The following is a 21,039-nucleotide window of genomic DNA, read 5'->3' on the forward strand; positions in this document are numbered from 1 at the left end:
AAAAAAAAATCTGAAAACAGCTGAACTAAAAAGGCAACTAAAAAAAAAAAAAAAAAAGTTAATTTAATGGCATCGGTTCTTTTTCTCGTTAGTTACTCCCCAACACCAGTAGCATCTAATTATAGAGACGTTTTCCTCTCCATGCCAAAGTTGAGGGTCAAAAAGCCTACTCGTATCTACAGGAGAAGTGTGTGGGAGAAAACAATGTCTACTGCACCAAACCCCTCACAGTTCATTTCAATATATAGACACAGAACTCTACTGTAGCTCCAGGTATTCCTCTTCAGATCTGAGGAAGATCAACGCAAAGGTTGTTTTATCTTTTATGGATCTCGTTGGAAATAAGAGATTGCCCTGGAAAGTCTGAATGGAGGACAAAGAGTTTGAGGGAGAAGGCGGCAGCCGCGGAGCAGCGCTGTTTGCTATGAGGCACTGCTCTTTTGAAATTGTTTATATGGGAATAGATCCCCATGGCCAGCTAATCGTATGGTTTTAGCAATCCCCATGGAGGCCTAGGCTTTCTGAAGCTTCTCTTGTTTGCGATAGCCTCTGTGATATTGCCCAACAGGCTTGAGAACTAAGGAGTAATTTTCTGGATAGATGGTGTCATGAAAGCAGACAATTATAAGGCAGTCAGTGAGGTCTCTTAGGGTTATGGTTTTAGTCATATTATTTGTTTTATGTACTTTTTGAAGCATTAGCTTTTAAGTTAAACAGCTTAAGGGTCCTTCTCCCTTTCTGTTCACATTGTGGGGCTATGATAATTATTGGCTGTCTGTGGGCACATACAAACTGTTTTTTACTTAAAGGTTACTCCGTGACACAGATAGACACAGAAGAGAACCACACGGGCGACTGCAACACCATATGACCCAACCAACGCAAGAGAACACAGAGAGGACAGATCAGGCAGAACAAAGGAGATGCTTCAGAATCTTAATTAGCAAGCATCAAGGGAACGAAGCGCAGCCTTGGCTGGTGATTGTTGCCGATCAATAGAACAACAAGTCCTGAGGAAGAGACCGAAGCAGATATTATTGCTTAAGGACTTAACATAAATCAAACACACTAATAACAGTCAGCCGATTGAGACAAGTGGTGAAACACAACTGAAAGCAGCTTCATCGACAGAGATTGGCTACAACAAACTACACATTTTATTTGGACTTTTTTTTAAAACCCGTATTCATCCCTTAAATGTCACAATATGTTGATATGAAAGACCTAATTTGTGTCATTTTTTGTTACTTCCACTGCTACATAAAGCTACATTTTTAAAAGCATATGCCTACTGACTAGCTGCTAGCCCACTGAAACATTGTGAAATGACGCTCAAGAGTTTTAATGGTCTGATTAAGAAAATATAAAATCACTTTCCTGCTTATGAGAATCATTTACTTAAAGAAGCTCGCTTTCTGTTTAAAAAGTGATATCTGGTCATAAAAATTCTCATGGAAATAAAATGACATCCATAAATGTAAATTCTCATCAGTCAGATAACCAAATTTGTGATTTTCATGCATGGTTTAGCCACAGTACAGTTGACATGCAATAAATAATAAATAAGTATAAAAACTGTCAAATTACATTCAGAATATGACATATAAAACTATATGTTTATATATAACTATATATGTTTGATTTTTTACTATCATTTTTTTTTTTTTTCAACAAATAAATGATATATAATATATTTATAACATACTGTAAAATCTGATGACCATGACAATAAAAAAAAAGAGAGATCTGGTCATACATTAACAAGTGACATGACACAATCACACAAAAGAAAAATATTGCCAATAACAGGGGCCTTTGATGCTTCTGTACAACATGTACTTGCAATAATTAGTTATTAGTTATAGAATAAGGTATTAGTTATAGAATTGCAAGATGAAATTATTGTTGTAGGTGACAGAAGGCTAGAGAGGGGCAGTTGAGTTTCTGCAGAAAAGCCTAGCTCAAAGCAAAAACAGCAGAAGTTTATTGATTATGAAAATGCATTTACTCCTTTGAACTATAAAAATACACTCATGATATACAGTGCATCTTATGTGAAGTCAGAGACTGGAGTTATTCCACTCACTTGAGCAAATGAATGATATCATTTACCACAATCACGGAGGAGGAAAAAATCAATCAATCTAGGTAATTATATTCAAATTGTGGACCTCTGGATCTTGTATGGATTTAATATGTTTCTTTGGCTGGGTAGATTCTTAATAGATGCAGTGACTTGCTTCCAGTTAAGCTTAGGGAATAATAACATTTCCTGTGCAATCAGCATAGTAACTTTCTCAGTGAGTGCCTGATGCCTGCTGCAATTACTGTGTCTCTCTATAATATGCATTTCCACTGAAATGGAATCAAGCTGGATAATTCGTAGGAGATGCAGAAAAATGAAGAAATATAACTAGGGAAATTCAGTTTGTTTCAACATTTTCAACAGCAAACAGCCACGAGCATCAGCATTTCCATTGTTGTGCCAAGATAATGATATTCTCCGCTTGCAATGCAAAGCCTGCTATAATGCAACCAAAAGATTATAATGACAATCTCTAACATTAATCTGATTGTGGTAATTCATTCTTGAGGGCAGATTTTTTTTACATCCGGATGCTGACTACCTGTGGCAGGGTCCTAAACACATTAAATTAGGTTTATTCAAAATCAAGACTTTTCCACGCTCTGCTGTCATCCCTTACATAAATTACTGACATGAGAGCTAATAAAACACAATGTTTTTCACATGGGTGCTCATATTTACAGGTAGGTAAATAATTAGAATCATATGCTAAAATAATAGGCTTTACGCCATTCAGAAATTCAGTAGCTCGGGGCAGTGCTGCAATCTGGGTGGCTTTGTTCTCAAATTGAGTTTTTACTAGTGCTTACTGACTGGAATGTCCCATCAGTCTTTCCCATTAAAGCCCCAGGGATAACTAAACAGGCCTACTGAAACATGAGTGCTAATTTAAATCCGATACAAAGAATTAATGTAAAACCAGAAGATTTATAGATAAAAACGAGCCTTGGTCTTAAAATATTTGACTCTGAATCAAAAATTCCATTATGTAGTTTCACTCGCAGAGTAATAATAAAAGAAGTATTGCACACATAATAGATTTGGGAACCAAGAACCGGTTCTTATGGTTCTCACACCTGTGTTGTTCCGCAGCATGCGGACAAAATACCAAACTAAAATGATCTGAGAGAGCTTCCTGCAATACACAATATTATTTAACGTGCGTCGGAACGATTCCCAAATTAATGGCTCTCATGAGATGTTTTTTTTTGTGAATGTAACACAAACAGCACAACCAATTCTCATTCTTTTTAGAGAATCAAAAACTCAACTAACCGTTAGACAAGTTATTGACTGGTTGTTTATATGGCAATTTGTAGCAAAAGATACTTGTGTCTTGTCAGTGTTATTTTATAAATATTAATGAATGAAATGTATTACCACATTTTTTTATTTCCCAAGTAAAGGCCAGTTATTGGATTTATGCCACCTCTAAAAGACTATTAAAAAGTCTGTTTAACATGTTAACACACCTTTTGGAATGGTTTTAAATGTAATATAAAAACAAACAAACAATGGAACTGCACTTTTCCCCCAAATATTTATTCTTTAAGGCCTGGTTTCACAGACAGGGCTTAGATTAAGCCAGGATTAGGCCTTAGTTCAATTAGGATATTTAAGTATCTTTTATAAGCAGTGCCCTAGGGAAAAAAAACAAAAACATTACTGGTGTGCATCTTGAGACAAAACAAAATATTTTAAGATATGCCAGTGCAAGTTGCTTTCAATTAAAACAGCTCAAACATGCATGTTTGGGACCAGGCTTGAGCCTTGTCTGTGAATCCGAGGGGTAAAAGTACTAAAATAACCATTAATGGAACCAGAAACGCTCAAAAAAATTGGAACCGGAATATTAATTTTTTTTAAGATTCCTATTCCTACACACGAAGCCCTTCTTTCATTAGCCAATGACCTTTCACGCATATAACATGCCAGTCTAGTACAGCTGTTACTACAATGGCAGTCATGATAAATTGTGTGAGTTAGTTTTGAATTAGTACAACAGCAGGTTATGAAAGTGCAGGTTCATACGCTATAGGTGCAATAATGAGCCTAATGGTAGGCTACATTCCGCTGCATGTGAATTCACGCGTATTTTACACAATTTATTCTCCCCAAAGTGTTCAGCTGAAAGCCAACAGATCTAACGTGGTTCTATCATGGATTTGCCATCCACTAATGCTGGATCTGTCAACAAAGCCATGGCCTGTAGGATAATGGCCATATAGTTTCCAAATGCAAAATATTCTGATTTCCCCCACCCCTCACACTTGAATGCGATAGCATTTATAACACATTCCACGAGCCAGCAGCCCAGTAAACATCTTGACAGGGTATCAGCAAATATTATTTACTCCATTAATAAGCAAATCAATTTCCCGGAAAGAAATATAACAAGACACCAGGAGAGCGGAAAAGGGGGGCGAAGCATGCCAAGTGTGTGATGGACATTTTGTACAAAACAACCCAATAGTCCTCGCAATGTTTTCCGGCACACTTTGTTCTGCACACTGATCTTGTCCCTGGAAGTACATAATTACAGTCTGTTAGTGCTGGCTGCCGGTTTCTAAATGATAACACGGCATTCACGCTCGTTTTCTGGGCATCACAAGACATCAGTGTGCTGAGGAACAGAGCATGGAGAAAGGCATGTGGGGAAATGCTAATTATTCTGCCACATCCGAGATGTCCATCAAAACCCCCTGCACCTAATAATAAATAAAAAAACACAGTAAGCCGAACGCAAATCAAATGTAACGTTAAAAGACTTCTGCCTTGTTATCAGAACGTATGACGACATAAACACATTTAGTTGAGCGCATTTTGTTTGGAAGAAAAGTGGCATGCAATCAGCGACTACATAAGGACAATGGCATTAAAATGGAGGAAATGAACATGCCTCCGCAGACAGAAAGACAGCCAGGCATACAAACATGGAGACAGCCCCAATAATCCTCATGCTTATGCATGTGCAAATGCTCTTGAGGAAAAAAAAAATTCAGTGAAAATTCAATTGCAGACAATTCTTGACAATAGATCTAAGAAAGATCCCCAAGAAGAGAATGTCGAAGGCTTCTAATATCTTTGATAGTCTAGTTATGATAATGACAAGAGGTAATGTAAAATTCATGAAGTGTACCTAGCAGATGAAGATCGTTAATAATTGTTCAGCAGGCAAAAGAAAATACGTTTCAGAAGCCATACATAAAGACACTGCTTCATTTTACGGTAATTGTTTATAGACAGTTAAGTGCAACTAAATTACTTTCATCTGTTGGAACATGTGCAGGGGACGGCTTCAGTTTTACCTTTCCCAGCAGCTGTTTGGCATGAGCAGGCTGCAAGCTTGTTATTAGTCTCTAATTACAAAGATCCTTTGTCTTGTAATTACCCTACCGATTAGACCTATTCATTTATTCAACGGAAAAAAAAACGTATCTAAAAAATAATCGACACCAGACACTAAACCAACATGATGCGCGAAAGCCTCTTGAGATCTTCATAATGCCTTCAGAGCTTATTATGATTTTCTGAGTGTCTGAAAATCAGGTTTGGTCCACCTTGTCCCATCAAGAGATAACTTCAAAAGTATCATTGACAGTTATGTGTTTGGACTTCTTCTGTGATACTTTTTCTGAGCGTGTAGTTGTGTAGATGTCTCCGCAAAGATCTGTTGGTAATCTGTCTAAAACAAATTACCAGCAGCATTCATCAGAATGTATAGGAGCAGCATTGGAAATGGCAGAATCTCACGTGCCGAACCTGCCTGTCAGGAAATCACGCTCAGATCAGATTAACCTATACAAGAGAGTGAATATCTGAAGCTTTAGCTCAGGTCCTTTTGGCTATCTGGAAAGCAATTACCCCTGAGCACACATGCGGAGATATAACAAGGCATACCAATCTGATTTTAAACTTACAATGGGCCGCAAAAATGAGCAATTTTGATCAATTACATCTCCGCTTTGACGGCTGAGAGACGCTGTCAGTAGACGTTAAAATTGTTGGACGGCTATCAAAACATGGCTGAGGTCTCCTTTGGTTGACATGCACGATGTGGTAAAGATTTTACAGGGCCTGACCTCTTCACATGTTGCCCGTTTCGGCCTAAAACATCTTGTGAAACCCTGTTGACAGGCTGATGCCTATCTATGCAGGGAGATGTCTGTGGTCGAATCCCACACCTGTGTGCCATTTCACCACACTGATCTCAGCCTTGGCAAGCTCCAACGGACAGCTGCAATTCAAAGATCTAAGCGGCTGTTTTTCTCCCAGGCATTGTCTGTTATGGTGGGAGAAGGGGGGCTTGGTAGCATTGGGGCCAATTTGGATGATTGGTCGTCAAATCTACGATAAAATGAGTTTCCCTGTGTTCTTTTAAAGTGACCCATGCCTGCCGGAGTAGTGTAAAATTAGACACGGCGTGTTTGTGTTGTGTCAGATGTGGTGACTGGCAGAAACTGTTAATAATTGCCTAAGTGCTCTGGAGTGTCAGAGCTGTCCATCACTCTTCGTTCCTCTCATTCTTCAAGCTCTCAAAATATTTTCACTGAACTGCAGAGGACAAACTACTTTCATTGACGGCCTTGTCACTTTAGCGCTTCAAGTTGTAAAAATATTTTAACTCCACACAAGACAAGAGTCTCATGTTATAGGCGCCAATTCCCAGCTTTTACTGTCCTAGATTAACACAAAGAGTCTCTTTTATAAAAAAAGTGGGTAAACTATCCTCTAATCAAAAAGTGACAGTAAAGACTTTTATATTGTTACAAAACACTATATTTCAAATAAATGCTCATCTTTTGAAATTTCTATTTAAAGAATCCTGAAAAAAAATGGTTTCTACAAAAAAATTTAAGCAGCAAAACCGTTTTTAATATTGATAATAATACGATTTTTTAAAAATAGAGTATAGTTTTTTTAATGTAACACTATTTCACAATATTACTGTTTTTACTGTATTTTTGATCAAATAAATGCAGTCTTGGTGAGCATAACAGACTTCTTTCAATACGTTTTTTTTATTTTTATTTTTATCTTACCGATCCCAAACTTTTGAACGGTTTGGGATTGTATGCCTGTCTGTGTATATACACATACACACAGACACGGTGCTTAGTGGGATTTCTGTATTTTATCTCAAGTAGTTTTACAAATGAAACAGTGCTGGGATTCTTCTCCTAATTAACTGAAGATTCATGCATAGAAAAGCACAGAGTTAGAGCCGAAAATTGTGGCATTTATTGCATTACGTCCTTATTAGCGCCAAATACAGTGTCATTGCCGGCAGCACATAAACAGCGTTTTAAACTACTTGAATGCAGGTGACTATAACCTATTGTGCACCTTCATTCAGTGCAGTAATTTGTTATGTCAGTTTTGTATTAGTATGTTCTACTTTAGGGCCCCTGCCGGGTTGCTGTGAAAGAACAGCATGAGGCATTAAGGGCCTTTCGCAGTCCAAATAGACTTTCTTTCACTTCTTTGAGCGAGCAGAAACTCATTCATTATTTTAATGGTTGTCAAATTTGTTTTCCAAACCTACTAAAAGGTTATCGTTGTTACATGCGGACAAGTGGTTATATCTGAATCAATGTTAACTTTGTTACCAGGGTAATTTACTGCTCTCCCCTGACCACATTGCACAAACTTAATCTCCGTATTTTTACAAAGTACCAGGTGAGGGAGATTTATGCCCTCTACATGAACTGACCTTTCTTTGATTAAAAACGGATTAAGGAGGGAGGGGGAGAGGGGACATATCATAAAAGATTGCAAAATGAATAAATTATGCTTTCCAACTGATTAATATGCCACACATGCCTTGGTAATGTATTATTACAAGCTTGGTCAAGGTTGTGGTCTATATGATATAAGGCTTCCTATGCATTTTTCCACCGCTTGCTATAACTGTAACGGCTAATGACTTTCAAGAGAAATTATGTGCTCCCGCTGTGGGTGGCTCAATCCCTACGGACTCTATGGTGCTCCATGTCAAAATCGGAATATGAGGGCACGTTCATTAGCATGTATAATTGCCCGTGATTGGCCGAGCTCCTCTGTGACACGGCACCATGGGCACTCGGAGCGAGTAGCGGGAAATGTCACAAGATTTACAGTGAAAGACTGAGGCTGCGAGAGTTAAGAGATCTCATTTTTCTCAGGCAAGTTATCTTTATTGAATAAAACGTCCTCTATTAAGATGGATTCCGCTAGCAGTCTTTTGTTTACACAATAACTGTAAAGGGAGGAAGAATTCGCACATTCGGCAAAGGCAATTTATTATTAATAAGCACATCAGTGAGCAAGAGATGACCCAGGGACCAAAACAGTCATGGAAGGAGCATTTATCAAACATACACAAATAACGCACAACACAAGATACACTGCTTCCAATATTAGCAAACAAAAGATAAATGTGTCAGACCGCATAAGGGCTTCTTTTGATATATAATGGCACCTCTGCTGCGTGACCCCACCATCCATCCTTCCACGGGAGAACTATTGAAGTGTTTCGTCAAAGCAGTCATCAGCATAATCTAAAGATTATGCATTCTGCAAACGGGTTTGTTATGCCACCTAAAAAATTAGTTCGCAGTATTAGCAGACGTCTATCGCATACCTGCCTGATAAAAGAATCCACAGCCTCATGATCAAGAACATCCTGTTTTACAATGAGCCAAACCTTCTCATTATCAGTACATCCGGACGTTCGCGTTCATTGATCTCCTAATTAACGAGCATAACGGGGAGAGGTGTTCCTACACGTAAGGGTGAGGATAACGAAACGTCTCTGATATCGTCTCTCCTGGGGCAGACGTTCTCTTGGAGTGGAGAGGACAGATGGGATTGACAGCCTTATTAGGGATTGGCACACAGGGCCCTCCATCCCAGACTTGATATTGGATTTCTTGCGGTCCATATCAGCGCAGACACATGTAGATGTAGTAGCTGCATCTACGGGCAGAAATGAAATCAATACCACCAGCTTCTCAACAAGCTTTACTACATTACAGCAGCTGGGGCTGCAGGACCATCTGGCCGGCTCTCAAGAGTTCCAGAGCGCAGTGTACATCTCTGTCAGTGAAGTCACTCTTATTTGGTTAACACTAATCAACTGCAGCAAAACAGTGCAATTCTTCTCGCAGAGAGCCTTAACTTGATTTTTTTTCTTTCAGGGGTGGCGGGAACATCTGTCCCTCCTGACGAACTGGGAACCGTGTCGAGGTTCTGGATGAACTGGTGCGGACTGATTAGTCATGACAGATGACATCTAATGTGGGAGGAAGAGTTATTTCATTTTGTGTCCAAACCCAGACTGTCCCTAAAAGCCATGGGAAAAGATTAGCTGTTTTTTTTCTTTCTTCTCCTTCTCTAAAGTAAGCTGCTTTTTCTGAATATTTCAATAAATGTGCCATTCAAGAAAGTTTGAATAATTAACTTCCCATTTCCCAGACCTTTTCAAGATTCTGCCATCAAACAATGCGATGCATCCATCTGGATGATGTTAACACTCCAACTGCACGAAACTACCAACCACAGCAACGCAATACATCCACTGCTTCTGAACAGAGAGAGAGAGAGAGAAAAGCAATAAATAAACAAAGCAAGAAAAACTCTGTTCCGCCAACAATAACATTAACATCTGACATGCAAAGCATCTAAAAAACAGCACCTTCTCGTAAAAACTAGAGACGACCTTTGAAGTGTTTGTGTGAAAGGATCATATTAAAGCTTCAAAGATTCCTTTTAGATTCTCACCAAAGAAATAACCCCTGACACGCCAACAAACAAACAAAGGCGAAAAAAATTTCAATAACGCAACTCTGCAAAGTCTGAAAGCAAAGTAAGTTTCAGGTTGTTTTCCCGTTTCATCCGATGGCACCGAGCTTGGAGGGGAGCAGGGAGACATCTATTATTTGGGGGCTGATTAAAGCATCATGACTGGTGTCCGTTCTGTTTTCCAGGGGAGGACTTGACAGCGCGCAGCTCTCTGCCTGGTGCCTCTACATCGTGTTAGGTGATTTACAACTGACTCGCTCGGTTTATGTAGTGCCGTATTTTCATTTCTTCCCTGCTGAGTACCGGGTTTAGAACTCCTGAAGAAATATTATGCTTTGCTGACAAAATACAGTGACAGCCGTCTCCAGCTAAAAAAGTGTGCCACGGTGTTAAACACTATGAAAGCGGGGAGACAAGTCAGGGTTGGAGGTATCTGTAGCAGCCCACTGCCGTTTGATCTGAACCAGCACTGATTGAGCGGAATGATGTTTATAGCTGACTTTAAAACCAACTTTCAATTTAAAAAAATGACGCAAGGAAGAGGAAAGGTCTGTAAAACAGACGGAGAAATTTATTGAAAAGCTTTTATGAGGGTCTCGCCGAAGAAACATGTGGCAGACAAATGAATTGTTTGTTTCAATGGCTTTGCCCTCAGACACGCAGGTAAATCAATGCGTGGGACATTTTCATTAACCTCCGGTACAAGCTGTACTGTTTGATGAAGATTTTGCAGGTGAACGACTTGATTTAGAGTGAGGATAATACAAGTATACCGTGCTTTTCCACACTTTTAGTCCCATTAAAGGAATAGTTCACCCAAAAATGAAAATCCTGTCAACGTTTACTCACCCTTAGATTGATCCAAACCTTTGGAACACAAGAGTATATTTTGAAGAACGTTCTTACTGTCCATACAACGAGGGTCAATGGGGTCCAATGTTGTTTGGACCACATTGACTTTCACTGTATAGACACTAAGACACTTTTCAAAGTATCTTTTTTGTGTTCCACAGAAGAAGTTATACAAGTTTAGAACGACAATGACAAAAGTTACATTTTTGGGTGATCACAGGTAAAAGATATCAACAGCACCGGTGTGCTGTAGCATTTAGCAATTACCGCTGTTTTTTAAAGGAATTGCTGATGTAATTCTTTCACTCTTAACAGCGTAACTGTTCTTGCCTTTGTGTGGGAGCCTGACCTCTTGCAAAAAGGGAGGAGTGGGAGCACAATGGGAGCACAAACCTAATAAAGCGGCTGAGCGTTCCACCATAGCAATGGATGGACATTCTGTAGGCTGTAATTACCCCTAGTTACATGAACAGTGTTTGTTTTTATTTGGATTGCCATGGTAAGACAAACAGAAGTTAATTTGGATTCGTCACTACAAAAGCTTCCACCCCCTGCATCTGAGGAGCACTATAAATAAAGATTGTCATTGTAACCTAATCAAATTATGTGAAATATTTTGGTCGGGCTGTCAGTGTCTGAGTGCTCTCGGAAGACAACGCGCACAAATCCCCAGAGGTCTTCTCATCTCGCTTCAGGAGCTGCCAGGTTGCTTTGCTTCCTCCCGCACGCAGACGTATTAAGCATAAATGGCACTCGCATGATTTCAATGAGCACGAGACGAGACCGGTCTTTCAGCACATTAGCTTTTGTTCTGAAAAGCACAAAGTAAAAGCTAGAGCTGGGAGAAGAAAAGAAAGATAGAAGGCAAAAAAAACCTGATAATAATAATAGCGGACTGTGGCGGTGCCTGAGAAAATGGAATTCCACCGGCCCCAAACAGGCTATAAGTGGAGATGCCAGCTGTAATTGGCCAGAATTAGACGCAAACCTGATGTGACACACCGAACGGGGACCCGCGACAGGGCAGATAAAGTCATTCTGAGGGGAATTAGTATGATATCACAATGGGTTCATAAAGATGTCCAAGTTCTGTCAGTAATAACTGCAAGCTTTGATACAGTCTTCTCTCACGGCCAATAAGCTTTGTAATATTCACCAATCATAGTCCATAAAGCTGCCATTACGGGAAGCTCACTCTGACTTCCCAGTTAAATTTATTGATGCCGTTTTATCCAATCTGTCCCTTCGATGGATGGAGTCTGTGCTCTTATTAAAACCTTTCAATTCTACATAAATTTCAAGTGGAACAAATTTATGTAAATTTAATAACTGACTTTCTTGCTTTGGATGTTTACAGAAATAAGGGGAGACTGCATGCATTTATACAATATTAATTAATTAATTATTTTGTTGTGCAATATATTTTTTGTTACCTTTTACATTTTTGCTGTATCATGATTTCATTGTTTTCAAACCATTTTACTGTTTAAATTTTGCTTAAAAAGCCTATAATATATTGTGTAATAGCAGGTTCTACTGTGACCCAATATGTTATATTTTATATATTTTACATATAAAATCTAAATCTATATTTAAAAATGACTGTATATGTTTTTTTTTACTTCTCTGCAAAATGTAAACAGAAAAATATCAAATTATTTATTATCATAAATTATATAAAATCTTAATACATTAATAAAATACTAATTTCCCATATAATGACTTAAAGCTGTATTTAAATGATGTAGCTTCATATATATACACACACATCTTTTTAAAGATAGATTAGAAGATATAGATATATGGAAAGATAGATTAGATGATAGATAGATAGATTAGAAGATAAACAGATTAGATGATAGATAGATTAGAAGATATAGATATATGGAAAGATAGATTAGATGATAGATAGATTAGAATATACAGATATGGAAAGATATATTAGATGATAGACAGATTAGATGATAGATAGATTAGAAGATATAGATATATGGAAAGATAGATTAGATGATAGATAGATTAGAAGATATAGATATATGGAAAGATAGATTAGATGATAGATAGATTAGAAAAGACAGACAGACAGACAGACAGACAGACAGACAGATAGATAGACAGATAGATAGACAGATAGATAGACAGATAGATAGATAGATAGATAGATAGATAGATAGATAGATAGATAGATAGATAGATAGATAGATAGATAGATAGATAGATAGATAGATATATTGGATGGATGGATTATAGATAGATGGATGGATGGATGGATGGATGGATGGATGGATGGATGGATGGATGGATGGATGGATGGATGGACTAGATGGATAGATAGATAGATAGATAGATAGATAGATAGATAGATAGATAGATAGATAGATAGATAGATAGATAGATAGATAGATCTTACAAGGTAAATAGTTTTAGTAGGCTTTTCAAAAAAGAATGAATACCAATATACTGGAAAGAGCCATCATTGTGCTTCTATGTGATTTCATTCACACTGATAGGTCTAATAACAGCTATGATCTACTATGCACCGCAAACCAGCAACAAAAACAGAGTGGTGGGGTGAGAGTGCTCAGAAACACACGTAGCCCAGCTGGACAGAGCAAATCCAAAACAAACCTCTTGGCTTCAGCACTTGTCGCAGCGAGCTGCCAGCACAGCGTGCCCCTCCGCCACAGCAATCAGCCACTGCCCCGTGTCCTCTTAACTCTGCTTCCTCAGTGATTTTTCATCTGCCTCGTTGGGCCGTTTTATTCATTGTTTCCCAGATGTAGTGATTGATGTTCTACTCTCTTAATCTGTGTGAATGATAAGAGCCGGGGTGCGGAGACAGAGCGCGCGTGACACAGGCAGTGCAGCCGGGGCCGGTGCTGACTGCTTGCTCCCTCAGACTCATTTACATTTCAATCTCAGCCTCATGAATGCAAAGACTCCAGCCCAAAATTAATAACGCCACAAGTTGGAGGTGGGCACCACCAGGAGAGTGACAGAGAGCGCGATCGAGAGCGAGCGAGAGAGAGAAAATGAAGGGGGTCCTCCTATCTTGCTTCTTTTGTTCTTTACCAAAAGTGCCCCTTTCTTTTTATTTCCCCTCTCTATCTTTTCTTCAAGTCTCCAATGAATGGCATTACAGACAAAGGCATATCTGGAGTGACACAAATTTATTTCGGTTGCACCGCCATAGTATATTGTCATAGAACCAGGGGCGATTTGTCTGGGGACAATTTAGTTTCCATAAAGGATTTAAATGGTTTCTGTGGAGATAGTAGGGAGAAATTTAATTTGTTTCTCATTTACTACAGCAGGTATGAAAAGGAGAAAAATTGGATGGCTGATGGGCTAAAAATTGGTCCTGTCCCTCTGCTGTATCCCCTAAAGGATTGAAACCTTGCATCATATAGATTGAGTTCGACCCCCCCGCCACCACCACCAAACCTCCTCCGCCCCCAACCCAAGCTGCCACACGTCCCCCCGCCTCAAGCCCTCTCCGAGAGGTAACCTTAAACCAACTTAAAAAGTAACCTTTGGGGTGGCTGCCAATCACTCCAAAAACAACGTTTCCATCGATCTGCCTGTCCCTGTGATTTATGGCTTCATTTTACAGTAATTGAGAATTAGAGGGAAGATTAGCAAGCCTCAACACTTCGCCTTGATATGCTCTCTGAGCGCTGTAATTTGTCACGTTGGGATGTCGGACACTCTCTTACTCACAAAGGGGGGTTCCCTGCTAATTGAATTTCCCGATAAGCCTGGAATTAATTTGACACCGGTGAAATCTGAATACAGCCCTCGTGCCTCCCCTCCGTGACGGGCTGGAGCCCTGTCGCGCACACGGACGTACGGGCAAACGCTATTGATCCAAATCACTTTGAGTTGAAGCCAACTGAAGTATGGAATCGCTAAATCTTATTTACACTCATATTGGAGGAGTTCATCCGCAGCTATCCCGAGCAGATAAAGAATATTATCTTTCATTTCGTTTGACTCCGCCAAGATGAATTTTTGGCTATTTCCTTCTGAGGGCAAACAAAGCAAATGCCTGGAGTCAACAGTCACGATTGAATTACCTGCCAACTTTAGAGGTCTATTGTCTGGGTAATTTGTCGTCTAAGTGGCAAAATGAAAGCACTCTCCACCGCTTTCTGAGCGCCCGCTGTGATGTCATTCATAGCTGGAGAGTCAATTCGAAATCTGTTGATGCTACACTTTCTACAAAACACAGCCCTGCGTTCATTTACTTTCCCTGAGAAGAACATTATGCATGCTAAATATGCAAACAATAGTTTTTTAGATGATTAGCTCCGTTTAAAAAAAAACAAACCTGAACCATGGTTCCACCATGTACAGTGATGAACGTTGTGATGCATATTTTTCAGGATACTTTGATGAAAAGAAAGTTAAAAAAAACAGCATTTATTTGACATTGCAAATGTCTTTACGGTCACTTTTGATCAATTTAATGCATCCTTGCTGAATAAAAGTAAAAGTAGTTTCTAAAAATCCAACTGACCCCAAATCATAAATGCTAAATATGCCAAGAGATTTTTGGATGATTAGCTCTGTCAGTTAAAAAAAAAAAAAGCCAAATATCCCCAACATTATGCAAACAACAGCTTTGTTTTGGTGCGAACCAATGTGTTTTTTTAGAAAAGAAAATCTATGCTACAGTAACTGTGCCAAACATATTTAGGGTGAAATTAATCACATCAAAACAGTAAATTACACTTTGACACCATCCTCACACTAAACAGCACTAAAATGAACATGATTTCACCTCGTCTGAGCACCATTGTGCATAAGCGCTATTTTCAGTGGGCCGTGTTAGCGCTCAAGCTCTTTAGCAGGCTAAGAGATGCATTTATCTGCTTAATGAACTTTGGGCTCTAACTTAATCCCACTAATGCCTGTGTGAGTCAATTAGCAGCAGTGCATGTGCTGCACTATTTATGAACCGAAGCGGAGCCTTGTTCTGCTCATCATAGCGCTGTTCTACAAGAACCTCTGTGCTAATCTCCTCACCGCTGCCTCTGTGTAAACATGAAGCTCCCTTACACAGCCAGACAAGCCTCTGACATTATCAGATACACAGTGTCATTGAGCCCTCAACAAGTCCACAGTGTGTCACGTAGACAAATATAGCTTTGTAAAGGGCATCATGCCTCCCTTTTGTCCTGACGGTGGCACTTTGCCTTGAGAAAACTGCGAAAAATTTAAATGAATAAATTAATAAAATTGATTATTATTAATTATAATAGTTTTTAAAATCACCGCTCATTTATGGTTCATGGAACCTTAAATGTCATGGAAATCATTTGCTGCACAATAATACAATCAACAAAATACAAAAAAAGCACAAAAGCACATCTTTCTATTGAAATTTTAAGGACGGTTGTACACAATAAACACACAGTGTTGTTTCAATCACTTATTTGGTCCTCAAAAATTACTACGAATCGATAATGAATCATTAGAATCAGTAGAATTAAAATTTAAATTGATCACGATTCCCATCCGTACTCGTGTTGTAATCACACCGGAGAGTAAATCAGAACATAATAAACAACGTCTCCTGCAAGGTCTTGTTGAAGATGCTGGCACAGTATAATTGCGCTTGACTTGGTCTTTTAACCTGTTCAAAATGAGATGGGCAAGACATGTGTCTGAACACCCAACAGGTTCCAGAGGTGCATGTATCTGTCGAAGCCCTCATTTCCCATTCAGAGCAAGGTGCTCAGCCTGGGCCGCGGTGGGGCCGATAGAGAGAGAGAGAAAGAGAGAGAGAGAGAGAGAGAGAGAGAGAGAGAGAGGGATAGATGAAGGATGGAACGAACGGGGGAATGAGAGGAGGGGGATAACTGAGAGGCTGATAGAGACAGGCTGACAGGCTCGAATGGCCCATCAATAGATCCGACACACTGGTAATTTGGAGCACATTTAACATACATCAGTTGAGTGGGCGCGGGCTGTATGTGTCTTGTCGGGGACTCAGAGTAAATAACAGTTAAATCTGTTGTCACTGCTGACCTCTGTGACCTCGGGAGCAGATGTGGCTCCCTGCACAGATGGGAGGGCAACAGCATGCCGGGTGAACAGGACACAGACCACTGCATTTAACAACTTGAGGACATCATTACCACCTCACACACGGTTTCTTTCTCAATCATCCTCATACACACACACATATTCTTAGATAACTCAATGTTCCACATCAGTGCTTCTCAACTGGGTTAGGTTTAGGACCCAGATTTTACATTGGACATCAAGTGACACAGTCACTGATAACATACAGAGGTAAATAAAGAAAATCAAAAATATTTTTAATATATATTTATAATAGAATTTTTTTTAAATTACCATGAACTGCATACACTTATTTTGAGCAGGAAATTTTAAATTGATTGTCATTTGATGTCTGCAGTCAACGACAATGAATAAAGTCTTTTAAAAGCTAATTTAAAAGCATATAAACCTATTTATGTTGCCAATATTACATGATAGTTGCATTTGTTTGAAAACCACTGTTCTTTATGAAACATTTGCACTAAGTAAAAAAATAAAATAAAATACTTTTACTTTTTAATACTTCTATATGACTTGCCTGACTTGTGGTGCCACCTAGAATTAAACCACGTTCGTTTGTTGGCCAGATGAAGTTTGGGTTCCCTGACACTGTTGCCTTTTGGCTTGGCCCATTGACTTGAATGCGCTGACACTATTGGATGAAAAACTGAATCCAGAACTCAGCTGGATGATGACATCACTGTTTTCAGAAGAGCTGCTTCATAGATGACCACCAAATCAGCATATTAGAATGATTTCTGAAGGATCATGTGATACTGAAGACTGATGCTGAAAATTCAGCTTTGCCATCACAGGAATAAATTTAACATTTAAAAATGTATTAAAATATAAAGGTTGTTAAATTACAATCATATTTTACAATATTAATGGGTTCACTATATTTTTGGTGAGAATAATAGACTTCTTTCCAATATATATATATATATATATATATAAAATAAAAAAAACACAAATGTAAGAATCAAAAATATCCATTTCATTCTTTCATCGAAAATTTCCCATTTTCTTTTGGTAAAAAGACTGGACCGTGGAAACGCCTGGAGTCTGCCTTGGTGACACATCCAGAAGAAAGCTGAGCTAAACTACATGTCATGGAAAGGGAAAACAAATGATCTGTGTGCTTTGAAAACTCAGCATAGCACCACAGGGCAAGTCACTGAGCATCCCCGTGCACAAGACAGGCTGGGTACATATATGAAGCACAGCACCCGAGGCTAACCAGTTACTATGCCACTCACTCACCTCTACAAAGGACTCAAGCACACCAGAAGCTCTCATGTGTCATGTCACATTTAGATATGGAATATAAGGTAAAGACTTTGTCGAGTTGCTTCTAAAGGGCATGGAACAGGTTGAATTTTACCCCAAAATGTACTGTAAACAGCTCTGCTCTGTTTAAATGCAATGGGGGTTTGAATCAAACAAATGATTCTCATGAACATTTCCTCATTTCATTCACAAGGTTATCTCGTGGTAAACCAGATGCCCCTTTTTTTCTTTATTTCCAAGGTTTATTTTTACCACGAGACCTGATCATTTCAGTCCAACCTTAACAGTTTCACAAAGCCTACTGAAGAACAGCTCAGCAAACCTGCACTCCAAAAGCAAGGATTGTTACTCATTTCATAACCAAAAAAAGGTTAGCCAATCAAAACAGTGCTGTTTTACCAACAGAAGTCTTGTTGGTACAATATTGTTTAATTTTAAAGGTCACAGAGAGGGTGGAGAGTGGTCATGCTTATCATCTCCCCCAATATATTTGGCCTGACAAACCAAGAGATGTTCGGCTCAGTGATCTTTTCCTCAAACTATTGAACTCCTTTGCAGGCCTTTTGCCCCTAACTCAATTAAAGCAAATTAGACACACTGGATTCTGCATAACCCAACTGTATTACATTGATATAATTTAGCCTCAGTTCCTTGCTTTAAGTGTGTGTGGCTCCCTAATAAAAATTGTCAGTTAAAATGAATATACAGCTTGTGTAATTAAATTTAATTGGATCTTGTCACTTTTAATCAGTATCGTTTTTGGTTCCTTGTTGAGTGTTGCTGCTCTAATGCTGCCTCTGGTTTGTTCATTGCTTTATTGCAAGCTGTGCTCTCAACCCATCTGAAGCTAAACACATCTAGACCTGATTTGAGCTCAAAGCCTTTGAACTTTGAATGCGAGAACAAGGAATCAGGCTAATTTAGTGCTGGTTTATTTATTTAGAAATGCTGTGCAGGAGCTTTTTTTTTTCACTCTGACTGCAGAAAAAGTTCTGTTTGTATTCATTAGGCCTATAATCTCAGACCGTTCTCTGTGATGCACTCTTACACATATCGGATTGATCTTATAGTAGGTTAATTATGAGCCAACAGCTCTACAAATATGGATGTTGAGAGCAAATTTGGCGCTTTGATAATTAAAAACACAAAAAGCATTTGACTAATTTATCATATAGATATAAAAGTTAACTAAAAACTGGACAAGCAAGATGCCTTTGCTTACAGAATGCTTTCAAATGTCAGCAGCATTTGAAGAAAATGATTGAAAAATGAAATACTGAATGTGAATACAGATTATACTGAATACAAATAATAAAAAGAAATCAGGTGTATCAGTGTCGGAGCTGTGACACAGTGGTTAGCGCAAACAGGTGTTTGAATCTGAACTGCATCCATTTAAATTCTGCATGAAATGAAAATAAATCTTATCTATTTTCTAATTTCATGTTACCGATATTATTTTGAATGGTTCATCCATGTTTTTAAAAATTACAAGGTCCAAAAAATCTAAATGTAACAACGTTTTTCTGATGAAATGACAGACTGGTGACTTAAGCCGGACTCCTCCAATCATTTAGTCCGCTTAATCCCCGCCCCCTTTCTTTCAAGTGACTGCAAGCTTGCATTCAGATTCGCCTCCATCCAATCAACAACCGATGGATAGAACCAAGACCCTGCTAAAATTTTTTTCCAATAATCCATTTCACTTGGATGTAAAAACAGAATAAAACTACTTTAGTTTCATAGCGAGCTTAAGTTAAAAGCAAAAAGGCCATAAATAAAAGTGAATAAATACATCAAAACCTTGTGCACTACCTACAAAGTCAGCATAATTTTATGCAAAAATATTATGCTGCCTTCCAGAATGCACTGCAAAGAACTTAAAGAAAAAAGATGGTGGACGTAATAAATCTAAATTTTATTTAATACGGAGAAAAGTCAAAGTTCAGTCAAAGTTTATGAAAAAAAAATCATAATAAACAATATTTGTGTGCTTTTTCCTTACTTAGTTTCACACCATTAGCTAAGCAACATGCTAATGTCAGGCCCTATTTAAAATCAATTGTGAGTGCCATTCCTGCATAATTAGACTAGGTTTTAAAACAGAGCTTGTGTTCAACTGCTTGTGTGTTGTTTACAAAGAAAAAACTGCTAAATTGCATGGCTAGGAAAAGCGTGGCAGCACAGATGGCTCTGATGCCACAGCCTATCGGCACATTGAATTAAACGTGCAGCCCATTACCCTTAGCGCAGGGAAATCTTTATTCACCATATCCAGGCCTGCTAAAGTACATTCCCCTTCAATCCATTAAAGTCTTCCATTCCCGTCTCCTCATCATGCCGGCCGCTTAATTTGACAATGACAAAGAGCTACTTGCTGATTTTAAATTTCATAATTTTAATCTGTCAAGCCTGACATTTAATTAGTGGCTTCCTAACCTGTGTCTGCCTCGCTTGTGAAGGGCACCGTTGTTCCCCCGCGCCACACAATCTAGCCTGCGCGAGTGGATTAATATATATGTACATTACCAGCTGCTACAAAGACAATACACAGAAAGGGGGCTATTAGTTCTTAATCTAGACAGATGAGGTTAATAATACTTTTAAAGAGCGGCTCCATTAAGGACTGACTGATTAAGACCTGTGCTGGCTCCTTTATGAGCTGCTGATTGGGACCTGGGCTGAAGCTTTTTGTTCTGTGCCTGGCTGTTTCAAGCAAATCCTTTTTTCTGTTAGCAGTGACAATAAGCCCTGACCTAATGAGAATCTAGACAGGCCCCTCTGGGTTTATCTGTGAAACTGACCATTACCAATAGCATAGTCGCATAAAAGTAATTTGAATACCTCTTAAAGGAACAGTTCACCCCCCAAAAAACCCTCTGTCATTATTACCTCATTCCAAAAGTATTACTTTATTACTTCAATGGAACATACAACATACTGAATTCAATGGCAATTCC

Source organism: Abramis brama (assembly GCF_963993115.1).
Source record: "Abramis brama genome assembly, chromosome: 8".
In the NCBI taxonomy this organism is placed as follows: Eukaryota; Metazoa; Chordata; class Actinopteri; order Cypriniformes; family Leuciscidae; genus Abramis; species Abramis brama.